Genomic DNA, 21,206 nt, shown 5'->3' with positions numbered 1-21,206 from the left:
CAGACCCTGCTGGAGCTTTGCTGTGCCTGGAGGCATTCTGATTCCGATTTGCAGCGCTAGGCGCGCTTTATTTTCCTTGAAGCGCCGAGCGGGAGCGCGAGGGGAGCAGCCGGCGCGTCCTGGCCGAGGCTCCCGATCGAGGGGAGAGCCCCGGGACGAGTGAAGAAGGGCCCCGCAAGGAGACCGGCAGAAGAGTGCTCCTCCGCCCTGCAGGCCCAGCGAGACACCCGGTGAGTGCCTGAAAGGGGAGAGGGGCGTCGGGACACATTGTCTGTTTCCGCCCCTCCCCCATAGCGCGACCTCGCGCCTGCAGTTGTTTAGAGCCACGAGGCTCTGGGGGCATTTTTCTTGAGTGCAGAGTCCCCCGTGAGGGACTCCAACGTTCCCCATTTGTTCTGTGCAAGCCACGAGGCTCTGAGGGGCCATTCTGTTCTTTGAGCCCGAGAGGCTCCACCAGCCCGCATTGGTTCTTGCGAGCCCCGTGTGGCTCAGGGCATTTCCTTCTGCGAGCCCAGCGAGGCTCATTGCCCACATCGTAGTTAGAGCCCTGAGAGAGGCTCTGGGGCATTTTTGATTATCCTGAGAGCGCTGAAGCTCTACCTTGCCTATTTGCTTAGCGAGCCCTGAGAGGCTCTAGGGGGACACAGGCAGCTAGTTGGTTGTAGCCCGAGGCTCCCACACTGTGTTTCCCCACCTTGTTCTTGAGCCCACCTGGCTCCAACGTTGCCCTAACCTTTCCTGCATCAGTTGCCCAGCACTTTGTGGGCAACTGCTACGTTTAGGTTTGTGTTCTGTGCTGCCTGCGCAGACCCCTGACACTGAGACTCAGGGCATTCCGCCCCTTTCGAGGCCAGTTGGCCTGAGGGACCTTTTTGAGTGTTGTGCTATGTGCACCCCGCGCATTGTAATTTCTTGCTGTGTGATTCTTGCGCAAAAATGTTCTAATCTACACCTCTGTGTTTATTACCTCATGTGCAATTGTTGACATCCCACTTTAGGTTTATCCACTCTGCTAAATGTGACCTGCATAGAGGATTGGTGATGTCCCACGTTATAGTTATCCACTTTGCTAAATGTGACCTGCATAGTAGATTGTTGATGTCCCATTTTATGTTTAGGTTTCCTCCCCTTTGCTAAAAGTGAATTGCTTAGGTGTTGGTATTCCTTCCTTAGGTCCTGATGAGAAGGTCCTAGTTACCTGCTTAATTGCCTACAGTGTGTTAGGGTTGCGTAGGAGGTCTTTACTCTGTTCCAGTGATTACTGGATGTGTGTTGCATTTATAATTTTGGTGCTAATCATTCTAATGTTTACGTCATAAGTGTATACCTACCAGTATTATTTTCTGACAAGTGCCTACCCCTGACAGTGGTCCATGTGGCCCTGTCCTGTACATAATTCCCTTGTAAATTCTGCGTTTGTGTGTTATCTAATGTGTTTTGTTTATTATAATACAAAGGCTATTTCTTATATATCCTTGTGTGGAGTCTTTCTTTGTGGTGGCCCTTGGGTGTTGTTGCTGGGATGCGTGCGCAAATACTTAACTCATACCGCCTCCAAGTTTAGCCTAGACTGCTCGCGCCACGTTACCTAGAGGGCGAGTGGGGGTTACCTTGGTGTGTGACTCCCTTGCCCTGACTTTAGAAATGGCGATCCCTGACTGACCTCGACGCGAGTCTTGGCCAGCCAGGGTCCCGTTTCTAACAAAATGTCTTCAAATAAGAAATCTTTGTTTAAAGCCTGCCCCTCTTGTGGTAAACTGCGCCTTTTCCATGAGGATCCACACAGTAAATGCATTTACTGTCTCTACCCAGACCACAAAGTAAAAAACTGTAAGTACTGTCGCACTTTTCCTCCTAAGACTCTGAGGGATAGAGAGGCCCGTCTCCTTCTGTGGCTACAGAAGTTGAAGACTTCGGAGTCTGTGGTTTCTGAGGTAGAAAGTTTGTCATCTGGTATTTCTAAATCCTCTCAGAAGCGTGGGTCTGAAACTGAGGTTCCTTCTCCTTTTCTAAAGAAAATTAGACTGTTGGAATCCCCCAGGATTGTTTCCCCACAGGATTTGCTTTAGGGCACGTCTACGGGACCTGGTTCTCTGACGTCTGCGCCCAAAGCCTTGCCTTCCTCTCGAAAATCTGGCATTGGCTCGTCGACGGGCTAGTCGACGCATCCGTCGACATCTTCAGCGACGACGAAGACTGTGGCTGTAGCATCTACGTCGACGACGACATGTTCTATGTAATCCAGTACTGCGTCGACGATGATCACCTCGTCGACGACAGCCCAGGAGGCGAGACCCATTACTTCCATTGTAAAAATCTCGTCGACGAGTGTCAAATCAGTTCCGTCGACGAAGAAATCATCGTTGACGCTTCCATCGTCGACGCGAACACCGTCGACACTCCCATCGTCGACGCGAACGCCGTCGACGAAGACCAAGTCAACTTAAAGCAGCTCGTCGACGGGCCCATCATCGTCAACGGCAGTCTCGTCGGCGGCGCCTCCGTCGACGACTATCATATCATCGTCGACGACTTCGTCGACGGCTGTCATCCCGTCGACGTCTACATCATCGTCGACGAGTAAAGCTCCAAACTCGTCGACGGCTCCGTCGACGGACAAGAAATCTTCGTCGACGAAGAAAAAGCCTTCAATTTCAGCATCGATTACATCTATGAGGACGACGCAAACGCCTCAGGTTGGTTGTAAAACTGCCGCAGTTACTTCAACGGGCTTGTCGACATCTCATCTACCTTTGGCCACAGCTGCCACTTTTACAGTGGTTACTGCGTCTTCTTTAAGGACGGTGCCTCTCATTCAACTGAGTCCAGTGAGAAGTGGAACCCGTCTTCCAGACAAATTGTTTCAGTCTGGTGGGGAAGAATTCGGAAACGATTCTGAGGTGGAACAACTGTTCGGACAGGCATCTAGTCCATCTGATTTGCACATTAAGTGCCAGGAATATAGTGATGAGGGTGACGAAGAGGAAAACGTCAAAGATGGGAACAAATTATTTCCTGTTGACGAATCAGAAGCAGTAACCTCAGAGCCGGTTATGCAAGTACCATTATCTTTGGTCATAAACTTGCAGCACATGCTTGATGACTATAACCGCAGGTTCCCTCCATCTATACCTGCCTCTCCTGCATCACAACTTCCTCCACAGCCTCAACCTCAACCTCCACAGGCACATGCACCTGTTCCACCCGCGTCACCGGGGGGTACTCGTCCTGACAGCGACAACGAGGATCCTGATCCTCACAACACTGATGACGACGACAATGACGTCGATATGACTGATTGGGACAATTACAGGGCTCAAACACCTTCCACTCCGCCTACCTCGCCTCTTGCATCGCCCAGTGGACATTGCAAATTTCCATACTTTGATAGTCCGTGCTGCAAAGCGTTTTCATCTCACTGTCGAAAAACAACAACATGAAAGTGAATGCTTCTTGTATGATTTTAAAGACGTTTCACAAAGGCAATCTCACACAATACCAATCATAGACTTTATTTGGTAGGAGGGTCTTAAATGAATGGAACATCCAAATTCAGTACCTGCAGTCTTGCCCAGATTAGACAAGAAGTATAAGGCTCCGGCGTCTGCTCCGGCCTGTTTGGTGTCACAACCAAAAGCAGATTCGGTTATCACTCAAGCAGCAGAGAAAAGGTCTCGCAATCCTGCTACACCACTCATGTCTCCTCCTGATCAGGAAGGCCGCAAGTTGGACTCTATAGGGAAAAAATTTACAACAATGGCGGCTACTACTGTCAGAGCGGCAAATACTTTGGCTATTTTGGGCCGTTACGACCGCCAGATGTGGTCCGAAATTGCCACACTAATTCCACAAATATCCGAGGCCATCCATGCTGAAGCGCAAGCCATTATTCAGGAGGGAGAGATAATTTCGTCCGAAATTATCGAATGCGCGCTCGACATTTCCTCCACGGGCTTTCGACAATTGGCTGGGGCTGCAGTCTTGAGGCGTCAAGGCTGGCTGAAATCTACCACCTTCCATCCAGAGGTACAAGCAAAAGTCCTGGACTTGCCGTACGATGGGGAGTCTTTATTTGGAAAGCATGTAGACGATGCCCTTGAGGCAATAAAAAAGGACACCGACACTGCAAAGTCCTTAGCCACCCTCCAGTACAAGAAACGGCCCTTTCGGGGGGCACGAGGTAGAGGCGGAGGTTCCTCTACTTTTCGAGGATCAGGCCAATATCGTTCGTACTATACCTACAACGATAACTGGCAGAGGGGTTCTTACCAAACCCAAAATCGTCAGTCCTCCACCAGACCATACCAACGGAAAACCACTTATAGAGGTGGCACAAACAACAAAAAGCAGTGACAGTCTCAGTTCCTTTCTTCTGCCGACTGTGCATCTTGGAGGCCGCCTCTCAAAATACTTTTGCAAATGGTCCGAAATCACCTCCGACCAATGGGTCCTGGGCGTTATCTCCAAAGGACATACCCTGGAGTTTACAAAATTTCCACCCACTCGTCCACCTTCGGGGCCACCCTCTCCCCACCTCAAAGAACTTTTGGCCCAGGTAAAATTGATGATCAAAAAAGGAGCCATCGAAGTAGTGCCGCAAAGTCAACGCAGCAAGGGATTCTATTCCCGGTTTTTCTTAGTCAAGAAAAAGTTGGGATAATGGCGTCCAATTTTGGATTTACGGGCCTTGAACAAATTTATCATTTCAAAAACTTTTCAGATGTTAACTCTGCTTCAAATTTTAAATTATCTCAATCCAGGGGAATTCTTTTCAACCATCGACCTCCAATACGCATATTTCCATGTGCCAATTCACCCCAGACACAGGAAGTATCTAAGCTTCACAGTCGGACAGTTGTACTTCCAATTCAAGGTCCTACCATTTGGCCTCCGTTCAGCACCGAGGGTCTTTACCAAGATCATGTCCCCGGTAGATGCCTTTCTGCGCCTACAAAGCATACAGTTTTATCCATACCTGGACGACTGTCTCATAAAGGCTCCGAACCTCCAACTGGCAATCCATCACACACAGTCCTGCCTCTCCCTGTTCAAGATTTGATCCTTTCCATCAATTGCCAGAAGTCACACTTTCGCCCATCTCAGTGGCGAGATTTTCTAGGAGCCTCACTAGATTCTCAGCTGGCAATGATTTTTGTCTCCCAGGAAAGACAAGACCGTATGCTCCAGATAGTACGGTCCCTCCAGTCAAAACTGTACTTTTCAGTTCGGATGTTGAAATCATTCCTCTGCATGGCTTCTTCTGCCATACAGTTGATTCCCCACTGCAGACTACATATGAGGGTCGTCCAAGAGGAGTTAGACAAGCAGTGGAAACAGATCTCAGGATCATTCAACGACAGGATCCTTCTCACGCCCCGCATTCAGGAGGCTCTGGAGTGGTGGGCTCACCCTCCAAACATTTCAAAAGGTCGGTCTTTTCAAGACGCTGCTCCGACTCTGACGCTTACAACCGATGCGTCCCTGGAGGGCTGGGGAGCGCATCTTGAAGGTCTGTCAGTACAAGGGAAATGGACTGCGGTCCAACGCACTTGGCAAATAAACTGCCTAGAGCTTCTGGCGATCTTCCTTGCCCTGAAGTCTTTTCAACGGATTGTTCAAGGTCAATCTCTGCTGGTGAGGACAGACAACACCACCAGCATGCATTACCTAAACAAGCAGGGCGGCACAAGGTCCCTTTTGCTTTCCCAACAAGCACAGGAGATATGGAATTGGGCGATTTGCCATCAAGTTCATCTCACAGCCATCCATGTGCCGGGTGTTTCCAATGTTCTGGCGGATTCACTCAGCAGGTCTTTCTCGGACAACCACGAGTGGGAACTCAATCAACCAACTCTCGAGTTCATTTTCCACCAGTGGGGCCACCTGCAGATGGATCTTTTTGCGACTATCACCAACAGGAAATGCCGACGCTTTGCAAGTCTTCATCCCCACAGAGAGATGAGCGGAAATGCATTTTCGATCAGCTGGTTGAACTCATTCAGCTACGCTTTTCCTCCGCTTCCTCTGATTCCGCACTTGTTGCACAAGATGAGGCTTCAACCCTGCCACATCATCCTGATCGCACCCAAGTGGCTGCGGCGCCCATGGTTCTCGGACCTGCTCTTGTTCTCCCAGAACGAGCCAATTCCGCTTCATCCACTGCCTCACCTCCTCACGATGCAGCAGGGGCAGATTTGCCATCCGGATCCAGCATACCTCCAGCTCCATGCCTGGAACCTGAACACCACGAATTTGCGCGTCTGACCATCGACGCTGACTGTAGAGAGGTGTTAGCGCACGCCCGTGCTCCTTCCACCATTAAGACCTATCAGTTGAAGTGGAAGCGTTTCTGTGTCTGGTGCCACACCAAAGCCTTGGATCCGATGACCGCCAAACCAGAACAGATCCTGCCTTTCTTCCTATCCCTTGCAAAGTCAGGACTTTCCCACTCCACTCTGAAAGTATTTCTAGCGGCTCTCTCCCGCTTCCGTCATGATGGTTCTACCTCACTGTATTCCTCTAGAATCATTCAACAGTTTTTCAAAGGCCTCTTCCGGATGTTTCCACCCATTCGCCGTCCCCCGCCTGCTTGGCGCTTAAATCTGGTTTTGTCTCAGCTCCTCCTACCTCCTTTTGAACCCATCCATTCAGCAAGCTTAAAATTCCTCATGTGGAAAGTTGCCCAATTGCTCGCCTTGACGTCATCTAGGCGTGTCAGTGACATTCAGGCATTCACAATTCAGCCTCCTTTTCTTCAGTTCTCAAAAGAGGCTGTTACACTACGTACTAATCCGAAATTTATTCCGAAAGTTCCCAGTGATTTTCATCTCAACGAACCAATCATTTTAAAAACTTTCTTTACTGATCCACAAACTCCTGCAGAACGTTCATTACATTCCCTGGATGTGAAACGTTGTCTTAAGTTTTACATACAGCGCACTGCATCCATCAGGAAATCTGATCAACTGTTTGTGGCCTATGGCCCGATCTGTAAAGGACAACCTGTTACCAAACAAACTATTACTAGGTGGATTTCTTCCACCATTACCTTCTGTCATCAACGGGCTGGCAAGCCTCTTCCAGCTCCAGTACGTGCTCATTCAACTAGAGCTGTGTCAGCTTCTACTGCCCTCTTTGCGGGGGTACCTCTGCGACACATCTGCAGGGCTGCAACGTGGTCGAGCAGCCATACTTTTACGAAGCACTACTGTCTGCAGTCAACAGATGCCGCAGATGCAGCAGTAGGACAAGCGGTGCTGTGGAATCTTTTCCATTAAAGGTGAGCCTCTGTTGCTACCCGCCTCCAGTCATAAAGGTTTTCTCTCTTTAATATGATATGTTTATTATATGCTTGAATTTCTGTTACCTTTATAACTTATATGATGATTACTGCTTTCTACTCTTATTCAAGCGTGTGAATCTATGAAAGACACCCCTAATACTGGAGAAGAACATAAGTTACTTACCTGTAAACTGTGGTTCTCCAGTATTGGTGTCTTTCATAGATTCACATGCGACCCTCCCGTCCTCCCCTCAGAGGCTCTCTTCTCCTCAGGCACTTTGGGTTACTCTGTGCTACAAAAATCTGAGGTCTTGGGCTTCTGAGGAGAAGGTTCTAGAGGGAACTACAGCCTGATTGGCTGGAATTTGGACCAAAACATAATGACGCTGATATGTTATCAAGTTGAGTTTCTCCCTTAGGCTTTCTATGGCCTATTCAGTTCTATGGTACTTTTGAGTTTACTGTATTTTATATATATATGTATATGTATTTTTATAATTATAATAATTTTACTTATATATGCATATATTACTGGTATTTTATGTACCATGGGACTCCCACTTCGACGACGGGGAATGTTCAAGCATGTGAATCTATGAAAGACACCAATACTGGAGAACCACAGTTTACAGGTAAGTAACGTATGTTCTTTTTTCTCACAAATATAAGTAAGGGTAAAAGCCCAGGCAAAAAATACAAAGTCTGACAAAAACAAGAAAAAGGGGCACACCATAAGCAGAAGAGAGACTCAATAGAAAATACTATATGATAAAGTACAAAGTTTAATTACATTAATAAAAAATTGATATGAACATATTCATTGATACACATAGCTAAAATTGAAAGGATAAAAATAGATTTTTGTAAAATTAGCTGTTGTTCCAAAGATACTTGGTCACAAAAATATTATCAACATAATGATAATGCCCAAGAATTGTTGAGGGTGCTGATTTCTGTCGACGCGTTTCGACACACCTTTTTGTGTCTTCCTCAGGACAATATCAGCAATTTGCTCAGGTGGAGCCAGGAAAATCTCAAAAACAGGAAGCCAAGTGAATGGAGGCTTCGTTTAAACGCTATCAAATGCTGGGCTAATAAGGATTCAGGGATTCCTTAGTGACTTAATTCCTGTATATTTCTTGATTATTTTAAAAACCGATTTCATTCAATTGGTGCTGCACTCATGTGCAAACCTTTTATTATTAGTGTGAGAAGTTGGCCTGATATGTAGTGTTCCAATTCTGGAACCACTTGGTATCAGTCCAAACAAACCCCAAAGATGTCTGGTTGTAAGTCAACCTTGTTAGACAAGCTATCCTAGTGGTAGCATGGACTAAGCAGCCTTAAAGGCTTAACTTAAGAGGTCGTGTTAAGCGAGCTGTTTTACCACATACAATCCTGTAATCAAATGAAAGGACACCACACAAGTATATATTATAAACATATATGTATTTATTTCTAAATTACTCCCCAGTACTCTTTATGAGGAAAGGGGCACAAGCGTTAAATCAAAAGCACAGTATAACATACAAAGTTGCACAATTTTGGATGAGGGCCGGTGGCCACTCAAACCATATACTAAAAAAGTGGTATAAGAGATACCAATCGAACAGTGGTTAGGCCTAGGGCCTAGAGAATCGCTGGGAGCAGTCAGGACTAGCAATGCTGAAGTCGGGAGTAGCCCACGGAATTCGGGTGCAGCACGGAAAGTGCGGCTTGCACCAATGCAATGTCAATGGTGCGTAAAAGTTACACAAAGTGAGTTAAAAGATACTTCCGCTGATCCTAGAGGAACAAAACTCAAGACACAGACCCTAGAGGTGTGTACCAGTGTAGGAACACCGGCGTTGCAATGTTACCTCACCCACAGGCCGTGGGTGCACAGGGTCGAAGTGGCGTCGTGTTTTGACACGCAGGCTCTTGGTGCTTGGAGCTGAAGATGCTGCAGGCGATGGAAAGTGGAAGTGTCCGGTGTGATCCAAGGGTGGATCGAAGTCGAGAAGTACCTGAAAGCAGAGGGGACAGAGTCTGGGTCACTCAGCAGTGACCAGGGTGGAACCAGGACGGAACCAGGCAATGTCGGGCGCAATCAGGTGGTTGTCGAGAGGCTTCTCTCCGCTGTCACGTGGGCTCTGGGGCATCTGCGACGTCCAGGAGCAGGTCACGATCTGTCCCACGTAGGCTCTCGCCGTCAGCACCGTCGGCTTCAAGATTGCAGCAAACAGCACTTGGCAAAAGCAATCCACGCGGAACCGGGAGATTGCTTCTCACTCAAACCAGGAGGGTCAGAGTGAGGGCTCCTTCTCACAGGAGCTGGTGCAGATCTGGAACAACCAGAAAAGCAAGTCGTATTCAAGGTTTCGTCGGCACAGGGGCCACAAGCCAGCTGGCAAGTGACCGGGCCAACGCGTCAAGTCCACACAAGCAGAAGGGCCCCACGCAGCACTCGTCGAGTGTGGAGGGGGTAGCTTTGGTGCAAGTGTAGCTCGGGGTGGGGGCTTCTCAAACCCCGGTGCACAGCTTCGAGGATCACTCGTGGGCTGCACGGTCAGCGTCTCGTGGCCTTTTCAAGATGGCGCGCCCCACGCTTCCGGTCGCCTCCACTGGTCTCAGCTCTGCAGGGACTGTGGATCGGGCTGGGAGAAGGCAGGCAAGCTTGATCTCGTTGATCTCTGTCGCTCGAGTTCCGGCGGGAACTGCAACAAAGCAAGGGTCGAGGGCTGGATGGTGCCTGTTTGCACAGGGTGGTCACTCCTTGACCACAAGGGAGATTCTTCAGGCTTCTATGTTGAATAGAATGTCGAAGGGTCCAGAATTCGTTTCTTATCTTTCTTCAGGATGATCTGAGTTGCATTGGCACTGCTCCAACTCTTACTCGAATCTGGTGGGCTGGACATCCTGCTAGGTCCCCTCCTATGGGTGGGACCCAGGAAGGGGGTGGTTACACCCCTTTCCATTGATCCAGGCCGCGCTGGGACTGGGCCGGTTTGGCCGGATTATGTGTAGTGTAGTTCCTAGTTTCCCACTAGGCCCTGCGCATTGGAATAACATAAACAGTAGTATCGACGTGGAACTGCTTATATTCCAGGCCTCCACTGACTATGCTAAACTTAATTGGGTTGTGTTACCAACTAGCTCAGAGGTCACTGGAAACTTTCTTCTCTGCATAGGGAGTGATCAGCTTCCTTGGCACAGACAAGAAGGGATTCAGTTTTCCAACAACCGTGCAACATGACAACTTTGCTCCTCAGATCAAGAGTCAATCTCTAGGGTCGTGTGAAACAATAGACATGTATTTCACTCAGTCAGTCTAGTGCAGTTTACTTTCACGAGATGTAGAGAATAGAGAGACGGGCGTGTATCAATAAAGGGTTAACATTTATTGAACACTCTTTCTTCTCGTACAAGAGAAATGTATTGCCACAATTGCAATAATTGTTATTATAAAAAGTACGTACAGTAAGATAAGTATTGCGAAATAGAACTGTAAAAGCATTGATATGGTTTCTTAGCCATACAATGGTTTAAAAGTAATAAAACATATATACAGTCATATATACATTAGGCTAACATACTCAACTGGTGCTTCTAACTAAGCCTACCCCAGTGTGCCTGACCTAAGCCTAACACGTGAGAAGGGGAGTAAGTAAGTAGCTTTAAGTTAAGTTGGTTTTGCCAAGGTTTGTTTCAAGAATTCTCGTCTAAGGGTTTAGTCAACACCATACCTCTGAATAGAATGATGGAGGATTGGTATCTCCTTCAGGGGTCTCTCTCGATATCCCAGTCACCCGCGAGGGTAAACCGGAAGCGCCGGGACTGGATTTCTCTGCACGAGAAAGGCAGCGGCTGCTCTTCAGCGCGTCGAGGAAGGAGGGGGGACAGCGTCCGCGGGCAGCTGGAATCTGCTGGATGTCTTCGCAGAGGGACGTCTGTTCAGCTCCTTAAGCGTACTGCACCATAGGTCGCGCTTTAGCGGCGATAATGGTATCAGCAGCTTCACCACCACAGGATAGCAGGCTGCAGCGACAGAGTGCTAGATTTACCAACACAGGGTCATGCAGGCAGCCAGCATCAGTAGCTCGCAGCTCACAACAGCTCCTAACCGGGCAACAGGCTCGCATTGCTTAAGGCAACGTTGGTAATATTTATACCTGACAGGTGCCGGGTTTGACGCAAGTTTGCTGGACATAAGACGTCAATTAAAGATGTCACTAGGAAGTGATAGTTATCAGTTGCTCATTAGAGTTCCATTACTAATCAAAACATAGCAAGCGGGGATTTCCAGGTTTGCTGAGTTTTTATCTTGTTGAAGAACTCGGAGTGTTATCTAGGAATATCAGATAGTGACTACTGCTCTGTCATTGCACTAATTGGTCGCAAAGGAAGTGGCAGAGAGTCATGCTGGAATGTGGCTCTGTTCGTGTGAGGCCAGAGATGACTTTTCAGAAAATCGCACTTGAACGGTTATGCCAATATAGGGAATAAATGGATTTATAGCCGAATAGGGGCATAAGGTCACAGTATCGATCAGGAACCTAGATAAACACGCAACACCCACTCCACGGGTTAATGTCCATCAAAATTACTAAAACTAAGCAATTAGATGCATGTGTAACATTGCCCACCCCAAAATACATAAATGCATTCGAAATAGGCGTACTTGTAATACATGGAATTTAGGTACTGTACGTTTTTTAAAACATAGTAATCATTCAAAAAATTATTGCATTTGAAATCAATGAACGATTATGCAAAAGGAATTACACATGAAGTATCTCTGACAGAAGAAAAGCGAGATAAATCATCACATAAAAATGCATTGTAATAACATGTGTGCTAGAGGCTGGTGTTATGTTGTTATGTCTCTAGATGTGTTTAGAAATAGAAGTGTGAAGCTTCTGTTCTCTAAGAATAGTTTTTACGTTAAGCAAAGAATTGTTTGTGCCAAAAAAGGTCAATATTAGAAAAAATTGTCCAATTCAAAGAAAATAGATTTCCAAAGCTCTTGGCAGTTTTTGTTGATCAAAACTGAAGGCCGAATTCAGAGATCATGGTAACGCTGTGTGTCGGAAAGCTTCTCAAAAAGTTATTGTTTCTCTATGGGTGAGAACATCGTATCAGACAGGCTCTCAAAGAATTGGTCTACAAAATCAGGTGATAGTTCAACCAAATTAGATAGCGCTGTAACTTGGCAGGTGTGAGAATGATTGCTGTCATCGAAGGCAGGACCAGCAATGCTCACAGAACGTTGTACCTGGATGATGTTGCTTTTGTCACTCGCTCCACTGTTACCACTTGGCTGTAGCACAGGAGTTTCCATGAATGCCGTCATCAGGATTGGTAGCCGCTGGGGACAACACAATGCGTGAGCCGTTATTGGACTGAGCAAAGTATCGACGTCCATTGGTACTGCTGATGGAAGTGAAAGACAGATGTCCAACACGCATTCATCGCCGCAAAGCATACACCGTAGCACAGGTAAAATGCAATTTTGCCATATCGGTCTGAATGAAAGGAACCAGGTCATGTTTAGATCTCTCAGCCTGGCCAATCCAAGGACGTTAGTTATCCTGTCCCGGTAGCGCATTGCTAGGATTGTCTCTTCCATTCCCATGGGAGCTATGTCTGAGCCGAGGCTTGCCATAACGTAGCAGGAGGGTCAAAAATAGAATCCCTGCGACGAGTCCCAAAAATAATGGTATGCCGCCAAAAATGGAGTGCACAAAATTAGGAAAGATTCCCAAAATTGCCTGGAAGGGTGTTAGCAGTCCCGTAAAGACTGTCTTAAATATGCCTGGGATGCTTGTTGCACTAGACATGTTAAGGAGTTGGCTGAACATTTCTACGAAATGCACGGGGCAATTTGTTGATAAAAGGTCATGAACCTCAGTAGCCGTCCTTGCGACTAGAAGATCATACGTCTCTTTAGATGACGTTATAGGCACGGTTGTCTGTAAAAGTACAGATTTCATTTTGCTTAATGTATCAATTCGTATAGAATAGAGATTCAGACGAGGCCAGAGGGGAGTCACTATGTCTGGAGGCCCGCTCGGGAACAATGCTTGCATACAACATTTGACCATGGACGTAACTTGTACTAGATAACTTTTCCCTGGCATCAGGCCACAACATCTGTGATCCGTTCTAAGAATGTAACTCCCGTTTGCGAGTTGCATAAAGAAGGGCTCTATCTGAGTTGCAGGTGTGACTAGCTGGTGGCATGAAAGGTTGTTTGAATTTCCATCACATGCTCCGTGTAAATTAATACCCTGACACAAAAGTATACCGCTTAGTGAATGTTTACAATTTTCACCACTAAGAAATACATTTTTGTCACTGTCACTATAGCAAGAATGAGTGTATGGTAATTTCCATTCGGATTTCACATATCCTTTACCCAATTGTTCATATTGGCCAGCTGGTATGTACTCAAGGCACTTTTTAAATCGGAAAGTTGTTATCGGAATTGTGATAATTCCGTGTATTATCCATTCAATGACAGGACTATCTGACATTGTCAATGGTAATCTCTCGAGTTTTTCGATGCTCAGGATTGTATAGTCTGCTCCTTTCTGTGCCAAACTGATCTGTTTATCAGTAAGGTTAAAACTGGAAAATAATGACGTCGTGTTGATTAAACGCCAAGGCACATAGCCTGAACGAAGATTTTGCAGCGTCCAGCCTAATTCCATAATAGAGCGTAATTGAGATTGGCCATGTTGTAACATTAGCAAATCTCTGTCTATCACATCAAAGGCAGAGGATACAATATTGTCCAACGAATATATTCTGGAAGACAGAGTCGTTAACCCATTGTCTACCACAGAAAGTGATTTCTCCAAATTAATACGATCAATTTCTCGTATTTTTTCAGCAGTTTCAATTTGCTTTACTTTCCAAGCCTCGTTGTAAGCAGCATAGATACTGGTCGCTATGAAACGCTTTTGACGCTGTTTGCGTGGTCCAAGAATGAAATCGCGCAAATCAGCACCATCTTTTAATAAAGACAAGTGTTGCTTAATTTCAGCCAGTGTGGATGTAGTTAGCCATTCTAGGCAGAGTTTCCCTACACTGTATGTTGTTATAATCCATGGATGTTGTCTCTGGGAGTATCTAGAGTCTAATCTGGTCATTTTTAACCCCTGTGTTTTGTTCAGGAATCTATCTTGACAGCTATTTGTGTCTGTAGGCCAGATTAACCACTTTTTCCAATCAGGATTTGTTCTGTTGAAATGTAAAATGTGTGACACGTCTAACTCAATATCAGCGGTTGTATTCTCAGGTATTGGCTTTGGTATAGACGGTGTTTTAAGGTCTTTGTTCTTAGCTAGGCCAAGACAAGATGTTTGGTGTATTGTGTCATTTAAAAATAACATTTGTTCAGGTATCATGCAGGTTCTAAAAAGTGCTTCAATGCCTTGCACCTGCCAATCTTTTGTACCCCAAATTGTTTTTGTTTCAATATTATTTTTCCAATAATCAAAACCAAATGTCATCATTTTGTCATAAAATGCTTCTGAATATATCAATTTAGAATTTGTCAGCATTGTTTTCATTCCTGTTTTTTCTAACAGTTTATAATAAAACGTTTCTGCATTACTGGTGTTAAACCCTGAGAAGTATTTGAATTTCTCAAAAAATGCTTTAGAACTGCTTTTAGGTGGTGTAGCACAATGTTCCCATTGATTATACATAAAAACATTTCTAGGCTGTGCAGATTTATGCAAGTAATGATCCCCATAGTGGGTGTAACAGAATAACTGCTCATAACTAGATGAACCTTGTAAATAATCATGATCTGTGAATCTAGCTGACATTACTAACTCAGACATCATGTCATTAATGCTGTTAAAGTCCCAATCATCAGAGAATGTACTAGGTGTCACAAAGTCACTTAAGGAAACCTTTAGTTGATGTGGATACTTCAGGATTTCGACCGGACCATAGATCTCATAGTCAGTTTTCTCCCATACTACCCCACCAGGTATTGGAATTGCTGTGACATTTACTGTTGACAGTTCTCTTTTTTCACGTGGGATGATCTGTGTGGTTTCAGGACTAGGTTGATGTTCTGGCTTGCTGTGTCCATTGTAATATATTTTCCTTCAATGAATTTTCCCAAACACAGTACCATGATGAGCCAAAGCAGAAGGAAAAATACACCTAGACCGAACCAGAACTCTAGCCAAGGGGAAATTAGGTAGATTTCCTTCAGTTGATGAAAGAGTTCCGCTGCTTTTTCTTTAAAAGACTTTTTTGTTTCTGGCATCACTTCGGGGTCGTTTAAATCTTCAGAGAAGTTGTCGAAGTTGATGAAATAACCAGAGGCAGTTCTGTCAATTGATGGGATTGTTTTTTCAATCTGTCTCTCGGTAGCACTTTCTGATGCCACATCATTGTAGACTGGTGTTGTTTCTTGACGAACTGTTTCAATCTGTGTTTCAAGAGGCACGAGTTCCATGGCATTATTGCATAGTCCTTCATTGTGCACTGCAGGCTGATCGAATGTGATTAGTCTTTCAGTTTGAACCTCTTGGATTGTTGCAAGTTTGGGTATTCTGTTGTTTCTTGGGAGTCCACTGGGCCTACTGTTGATTATAGGCCACATGCTTGTGGTTTTACCAGATCGATAGACACGACTCTGTTCTCCTTTTTACCAGCAAGGGGCGGTAGCACAACTGATCTTGTTCCGATGACTGCTAAGACAGGTACTGCTTTTCTGTAAGAAGGCCCAAATTCCTTCTTAACCGCCATCTTTTCTCTGACTAGATCCCCAATCTTTGGAATCCAGACAGGCCTTGCTGGAGCTGTTGCGGGTGGTGCCTCGTCAGTGGTACTTGGCTGTGGCTTTAACTTTATGTTGCTTAAGGATTTTCTTGTTTCATTCAGTTCCTGTAAAACAGCCAAACGGTCTTTTACATCAAAGTGCGTTGTTTCTTCTTGTACCACTGACATCTGACTATCGAGGTCCTGAACGCGCATTCTAATTCCGAACAATAGTTCGTATGGGCTGAAACCTTTTAGAGAATTTCTTGGCATGTTGTTAAGACTAGTCTGGACACTTATTAAATGTTTGACCCACCCAGCGCCTGAACCTAATACCTTCGCTGTTATAGATTGCTTTATGTCACGGTTTTTTCTTTCTACCACACTATTCCCTTCGGGGTGCGACGGACAAGAATACCGCAACCCAATTCCCATGCTGGCCATGGCCTCCTTATATGCAAACACAACAGGTGATGGACCGAATGTGGATCAATGTCACACACTCACCCCAGTCCAAAGATCTGGGTCCAAATCCATCGTTTTTTTGCACTCCACACCACCCTGGGTTAGACAATGGCGATATGCAAATCAGCTCTGACCCTGTGCCCCATGGGAACAGTCCAGTCCGAACTACAAAAGCCATGTCCTTCCCAGAACGGAATCAAGCATCCGAGGACCGGACCGGTTTCGAGGTAACACCTCTCATCAGCCCGGCTAGCTTGACTCCAGTGGTGTGGAGTGCCTGGGACCCACGTCTGGGCATCCCCAGCGCACTTAGGGCGGAATATGCAAACACAACAGGTGATGGACCGAATGTGGATCAATGTCACACACTCACCCCAGTCCAAAGATCTGGGTCCAAATCCATCGTTTTTTTGCACTCCACACCACCCTGGGTTAGACAATGGCGATATGCAAATCAGCTCTGACCCTGTGCCCCATGGGAACAGTCCAGTCCGAACTACAAAAGCCATGTCCTTCCCAGAACGGAATCAAGCATCCGAGGACCGGACCGGTTTCGAGGTAACACCTCTCATCAGCCCGGCTAGCTTGACTCCAGTGGTGTGGAGTGCCTGGGACCCACGTCTGGGCATCCCCAGCGCACTTAGGGCGGAATATGCAAACACAACAGGTGATGGACCGAATGTGGATCGATGTCACACACTCACCCCAGTCCAAAGATCTGGGTCCAAATCCATCGTTTTTTTGCACTCCACACCACCCTGGGTTAGACAATGGCGATATGCAAATCAGCTCTGACCCTGTGCCCCATGGGAACAGTCCAGTCCGAACTACAAAAGCCATGTCCTTCCCAGAACGGAATCAAGCATCCGAGGACCGGACCGGTTTCGAGGTAACACCTCTCATCAGCCCGGCTAGCTTGACTCCAGTGGTGTGGAGTGCCTGGGACCCACGTCTGGGCACTGCAGGCTGATCGAATGTGATTAGTCTTTCAGTTTGAACCTCTTGGATTGTTGCAAGTTTGGGTATTCTGTTGTTTCTTGGGAGTCCACTGGGCCTACTGTTGATTATAGGCCACATGCTTGTGGTTTTACCAGATCGATAGACACGACTCTGTTCTCCTTTTTACCAGCAAGGGGCGGTAGCACAACTGATCTTGTTCCGGTGACTGCTAAGACAGGTACTGCTTTTCTGTAAGAAGGCCCAAATTCCTTCTTAACCGCCATCTTTTCTCTGACTAGATCCCCAATCTTTGGAATCCAGACAGGCCTTGCTGGAGCTGTTGCGGGTGGTGCCTCGTCAGTGGTACTTGGCTGTGGCTTTAACTTTATGTTGCTTAAGGATTTTCTTGTTTCATTCAGTTCCTGTAAAACAGCCAAACGGTCTTTTACATCAAAGTGCGTTGTTTCTTCTTGTACCACTGACATCTGACTATCGAGGTCCTGAACGCGCATTCTAATTCCGAACAATAGTTCGTATGGGCTGAAACCTTTTAGAGAATTTCTTGGCATGTTGTTAAGACTAGTCTGGACACTTATTAAATGTTTGACCCACCCAGCGCCTGAACCTAATACCTTCGCTGTTATAGATTGCTTTATGTCACGGTTTTTTCTTTCTACCACACTATTCCCTTCGGGGTGCGACAGACAAGAATACCGCAACCCAATTCCCATGCTGGCCATGGCCTCCTTATAGGCTCGAGAGCTGAAAGCAGGACCCTGGTCAGAATGGAACGTGGTAATTGCGTATGTGCCGATAAAGACTCGCAAATGTTTTATAACCGTTCTAGCGTCAGCCGAGCGCTGGAGCCACATCCATATGAACCTCGTACAGGAATCCACTGCTACCATGATATATCTATAGTTACCGTCCCTTTGTAGGGGACCACAGTGGTCCAGGTAAACGCATGCAAATGGTTTATCCGAGATGAGAAGGGGTGTCTGCGCTGGTCGTTTCACTGTTGATACTTTTATCCTTTGGCATATGTCGCATTCTAATACATACTTTTTAGTTTGTATTCTCAAGCGAGGCCACCAATATCTCTGTTTTAATAGTGATACTGTTGCGGAAACGCCAGCGTGTGCAGAAGCAAGCCCTTCGTGTGCCGCTTTGATTAGTCCTAGTCTGTGTTCCCTGTTTGGAATTACTCTATCCCCCACTCCAGGGATTCGAGCAAAAGGAACATTATTTGTATCCGTTAAGTACAAGTACTTTTTAGGAACGCTTTTTGGGAGTGTTTTCTTATCATTTTTTACTGACGTACTGACAGCTTGTAGAATATCGCTGTCTATTTTTGTTTGTGACCGAGTTATCGCAGCTACGGAAGCCGTTTGCACAGCTGCCTTCGCGGCTTCATCAGCCAATGAATTCCCTGCAACGTGAACGCCATCACGTTGATGACTCAGTGTGTGAATCACGTGAGTCTTTTGTAGTTCTTTATGTAAAAGAGCTACCTCGTTCCAGAGCAATTTATTCTTTATTGTGGCACCTGTGTCATCTTTGTAGTCGTTTTCGATCCAACTCTGCAGTTTATTGTTGTAAGAGTTGACGCAGAAATGAGAATCGCACACTATAAGTGTCGGGAATTCACGTTCTGCATTTTCGAGCGCCATCTTTAAAGATCTGATTTCAGTTCTCTGAACCGAACAGTTTCTTACAGATTCAGTTTTTGTTACTTTCGGTCTGAATTTACCGCACAGCCAACGACCTTTAATGATCGCACATGCTGCATCGTAGGATTTTCTCTCTACGTTGAAATGCTGTACAAAGCTATCTGTATAGATTATACAGGCGTATTGTGGGAGAGGCAGAATTTCGATTGGCAGAGGATATTCTTCCTCATATTCTAAATCATTCAGTTCTTCAAATTGCGGGGCGAAATAGTATTTCACGTCTTCCGCTCCTAGAGAATCTATGCACTGTATCCATTTCGGGTCCAGTGACACTGTAGGCAGGTTTACTGGGCTGAATAGCGCTTCGAAGGCGGATTCCGCTGTAAGGATATTAATCCGTTTGCCGTGTGCTAGTTCTCGTTCATTTGCTAATGCGATTTGCACTGCGTTCACAGTTCTTTCTGTGTGACTGAATGCTTTTTCTGCTTGTGTGTACAAGTGAGATTTAATTGAAATTGGTACCTTTTCTCCCTCATTAGAGGTTAGGTACGTGAATCCGCATCTTCCTGGGATGACTCGGATTACAAGATCGATCGTGTTGTCACGTGTATCTAATTTTGTTTTTGCTAACATGTCTGTTTGCAGTGATCTCAAAATTTCTGTGTGTTTTTGAGTCCAATTGATTTGTTTAAAATCAGGTTTTATTAGTTCGTAGAGAGGTTTAACCCTCTCTGCGTAATTTAGTATGTAAGTTCTTCCGAACTTCAGAAAACCTAGTATGGATTGTAAATTCTTCAGCGTTTTTGGAGCTTGGAGTACAGCGCACTTCTCTAAGAAGTTGTCCGCTAGGCTTTTCCCTTCACTTGATAATTCGTACCCTAAGACAGTACTGTCAGATGGGCAATTCGGGACTTTTTAAAGTTGAATTTGTAACCCTCTGCTGCGAACCCAAGTATAATGGTGTTCACTCTTTTCAAGTGAGTATCCAAGTCGTCATCTGTGAGATAAATATCATCTACGTAAGACAATGCTTCATCATCATAGATTTGTAGTAACTCTGTTACCCTAGCTGAGAATAGTCCTGGGCTGTTCTTGAACCCCTGTGGGAGTCGACAGAATTTTTTCTGTGACCCAAATGCGGAGAAAGCGGTCAAATATCTGCTTTCTGGTGCAATGTTTTGACAAAAGAAACCATTAGATATGTCTAATGTCGTTTTATATTTTTTCCTAACTATGTTATTCATTAGGGCTGCACTATGCGAGTTTTGTACTGCAAAAGTTTTGCAACATGTATTAAGATGTCTGTAGTCCAAAACTAGACGATATGAATTGTCTGGCTTGGAGACAGGAAACAAAGGATTGTTCATTTGAGAGGTGCATGTTTCAATCACCCCCTGGTATTCAAGTTGATCTAAGATCTCCCTGACTTGTTTTTTAGCTTCTTGCTTTATGGGATACTGCCGTTGGGCAGTTGGTTCACTTTTTAGTTGGATTTTGTGAGGCGGTGAATCCTCATCCCATCCTACATGATTTTTATATAATGCAGGTGCCTGGGCTACTGCCCATTTCCTTGCATATGTATATTTTTTGTGAATCAGTATGTGATTCGAGAAGGCAGGCATAATCACTTCTTCGCCACAAGGGCACTCCCTGACAAACTCTGGGGGCCAATCTTTTTCAGCTAACAGAATATTATAGCCTTTTGAGAGCTTATCCCAAAATAGACCCTTAATTTTCCTAGTCTTATCACCCTCTATACGCAATGTTATTTCGTATATTTTATGGGGCTCGCTAAGTCTGGCGTCGGCAGTTTCAACCTGAATGTATTCATTCGTGTCCACTGTCTCCAGATGACTCATCAAGATCTTGCGCGCTATACTGATTTCTGCTGCACTGTCCAACATTGTCAATGCCCACTCCCCGTTTTTCAACTGTGTCCTTAGTATTCTCGGCATGGTTAATTACTCTAATACTGGCTACCTTCTTTGTCTGAAATTGAGATTTCTTATTTTGAGCAGGTTCCTTGTCTTTGGACTTGGTGTGCTCTCCTGGGTCTGACCGTCCTCTTCTTTCCGAATTCTGTG

General features: G+C 45.7%; 1 protein-coding gene across 1 annotated transcript in view; it reads left to right on the top strand.

Annotated features, from left to right (window-relative positions):
* The window catches only part of LOC147717872 (uncharacterized), a 203,770-nt gene that overhangs the window by 136,652 nt on the left and 45,912 nt on the right, over positions 1-21,206 (top strand). The window lies entirely within an intron of this gene.

This window comes from Lissotriton vulgaris, chromosome 5 (assembly GCF_964263255.1).
Source record: "Lissotriton vulgaris chromosome 5, aLisVul1.2, whole genome shotgun sequence".
Taxonomy (NCBI): domain Eukaryota; kingdom Metazoa; phylum Chordata; class Amphibia; order Caudata; family Salamandridae; genus Lissotriton; species Lissotriton vulgaris.
Note: the sequence above shows the minus strand (reverse complement) of the source record. Positions and strands in the feature narration are given on the sequence as shown.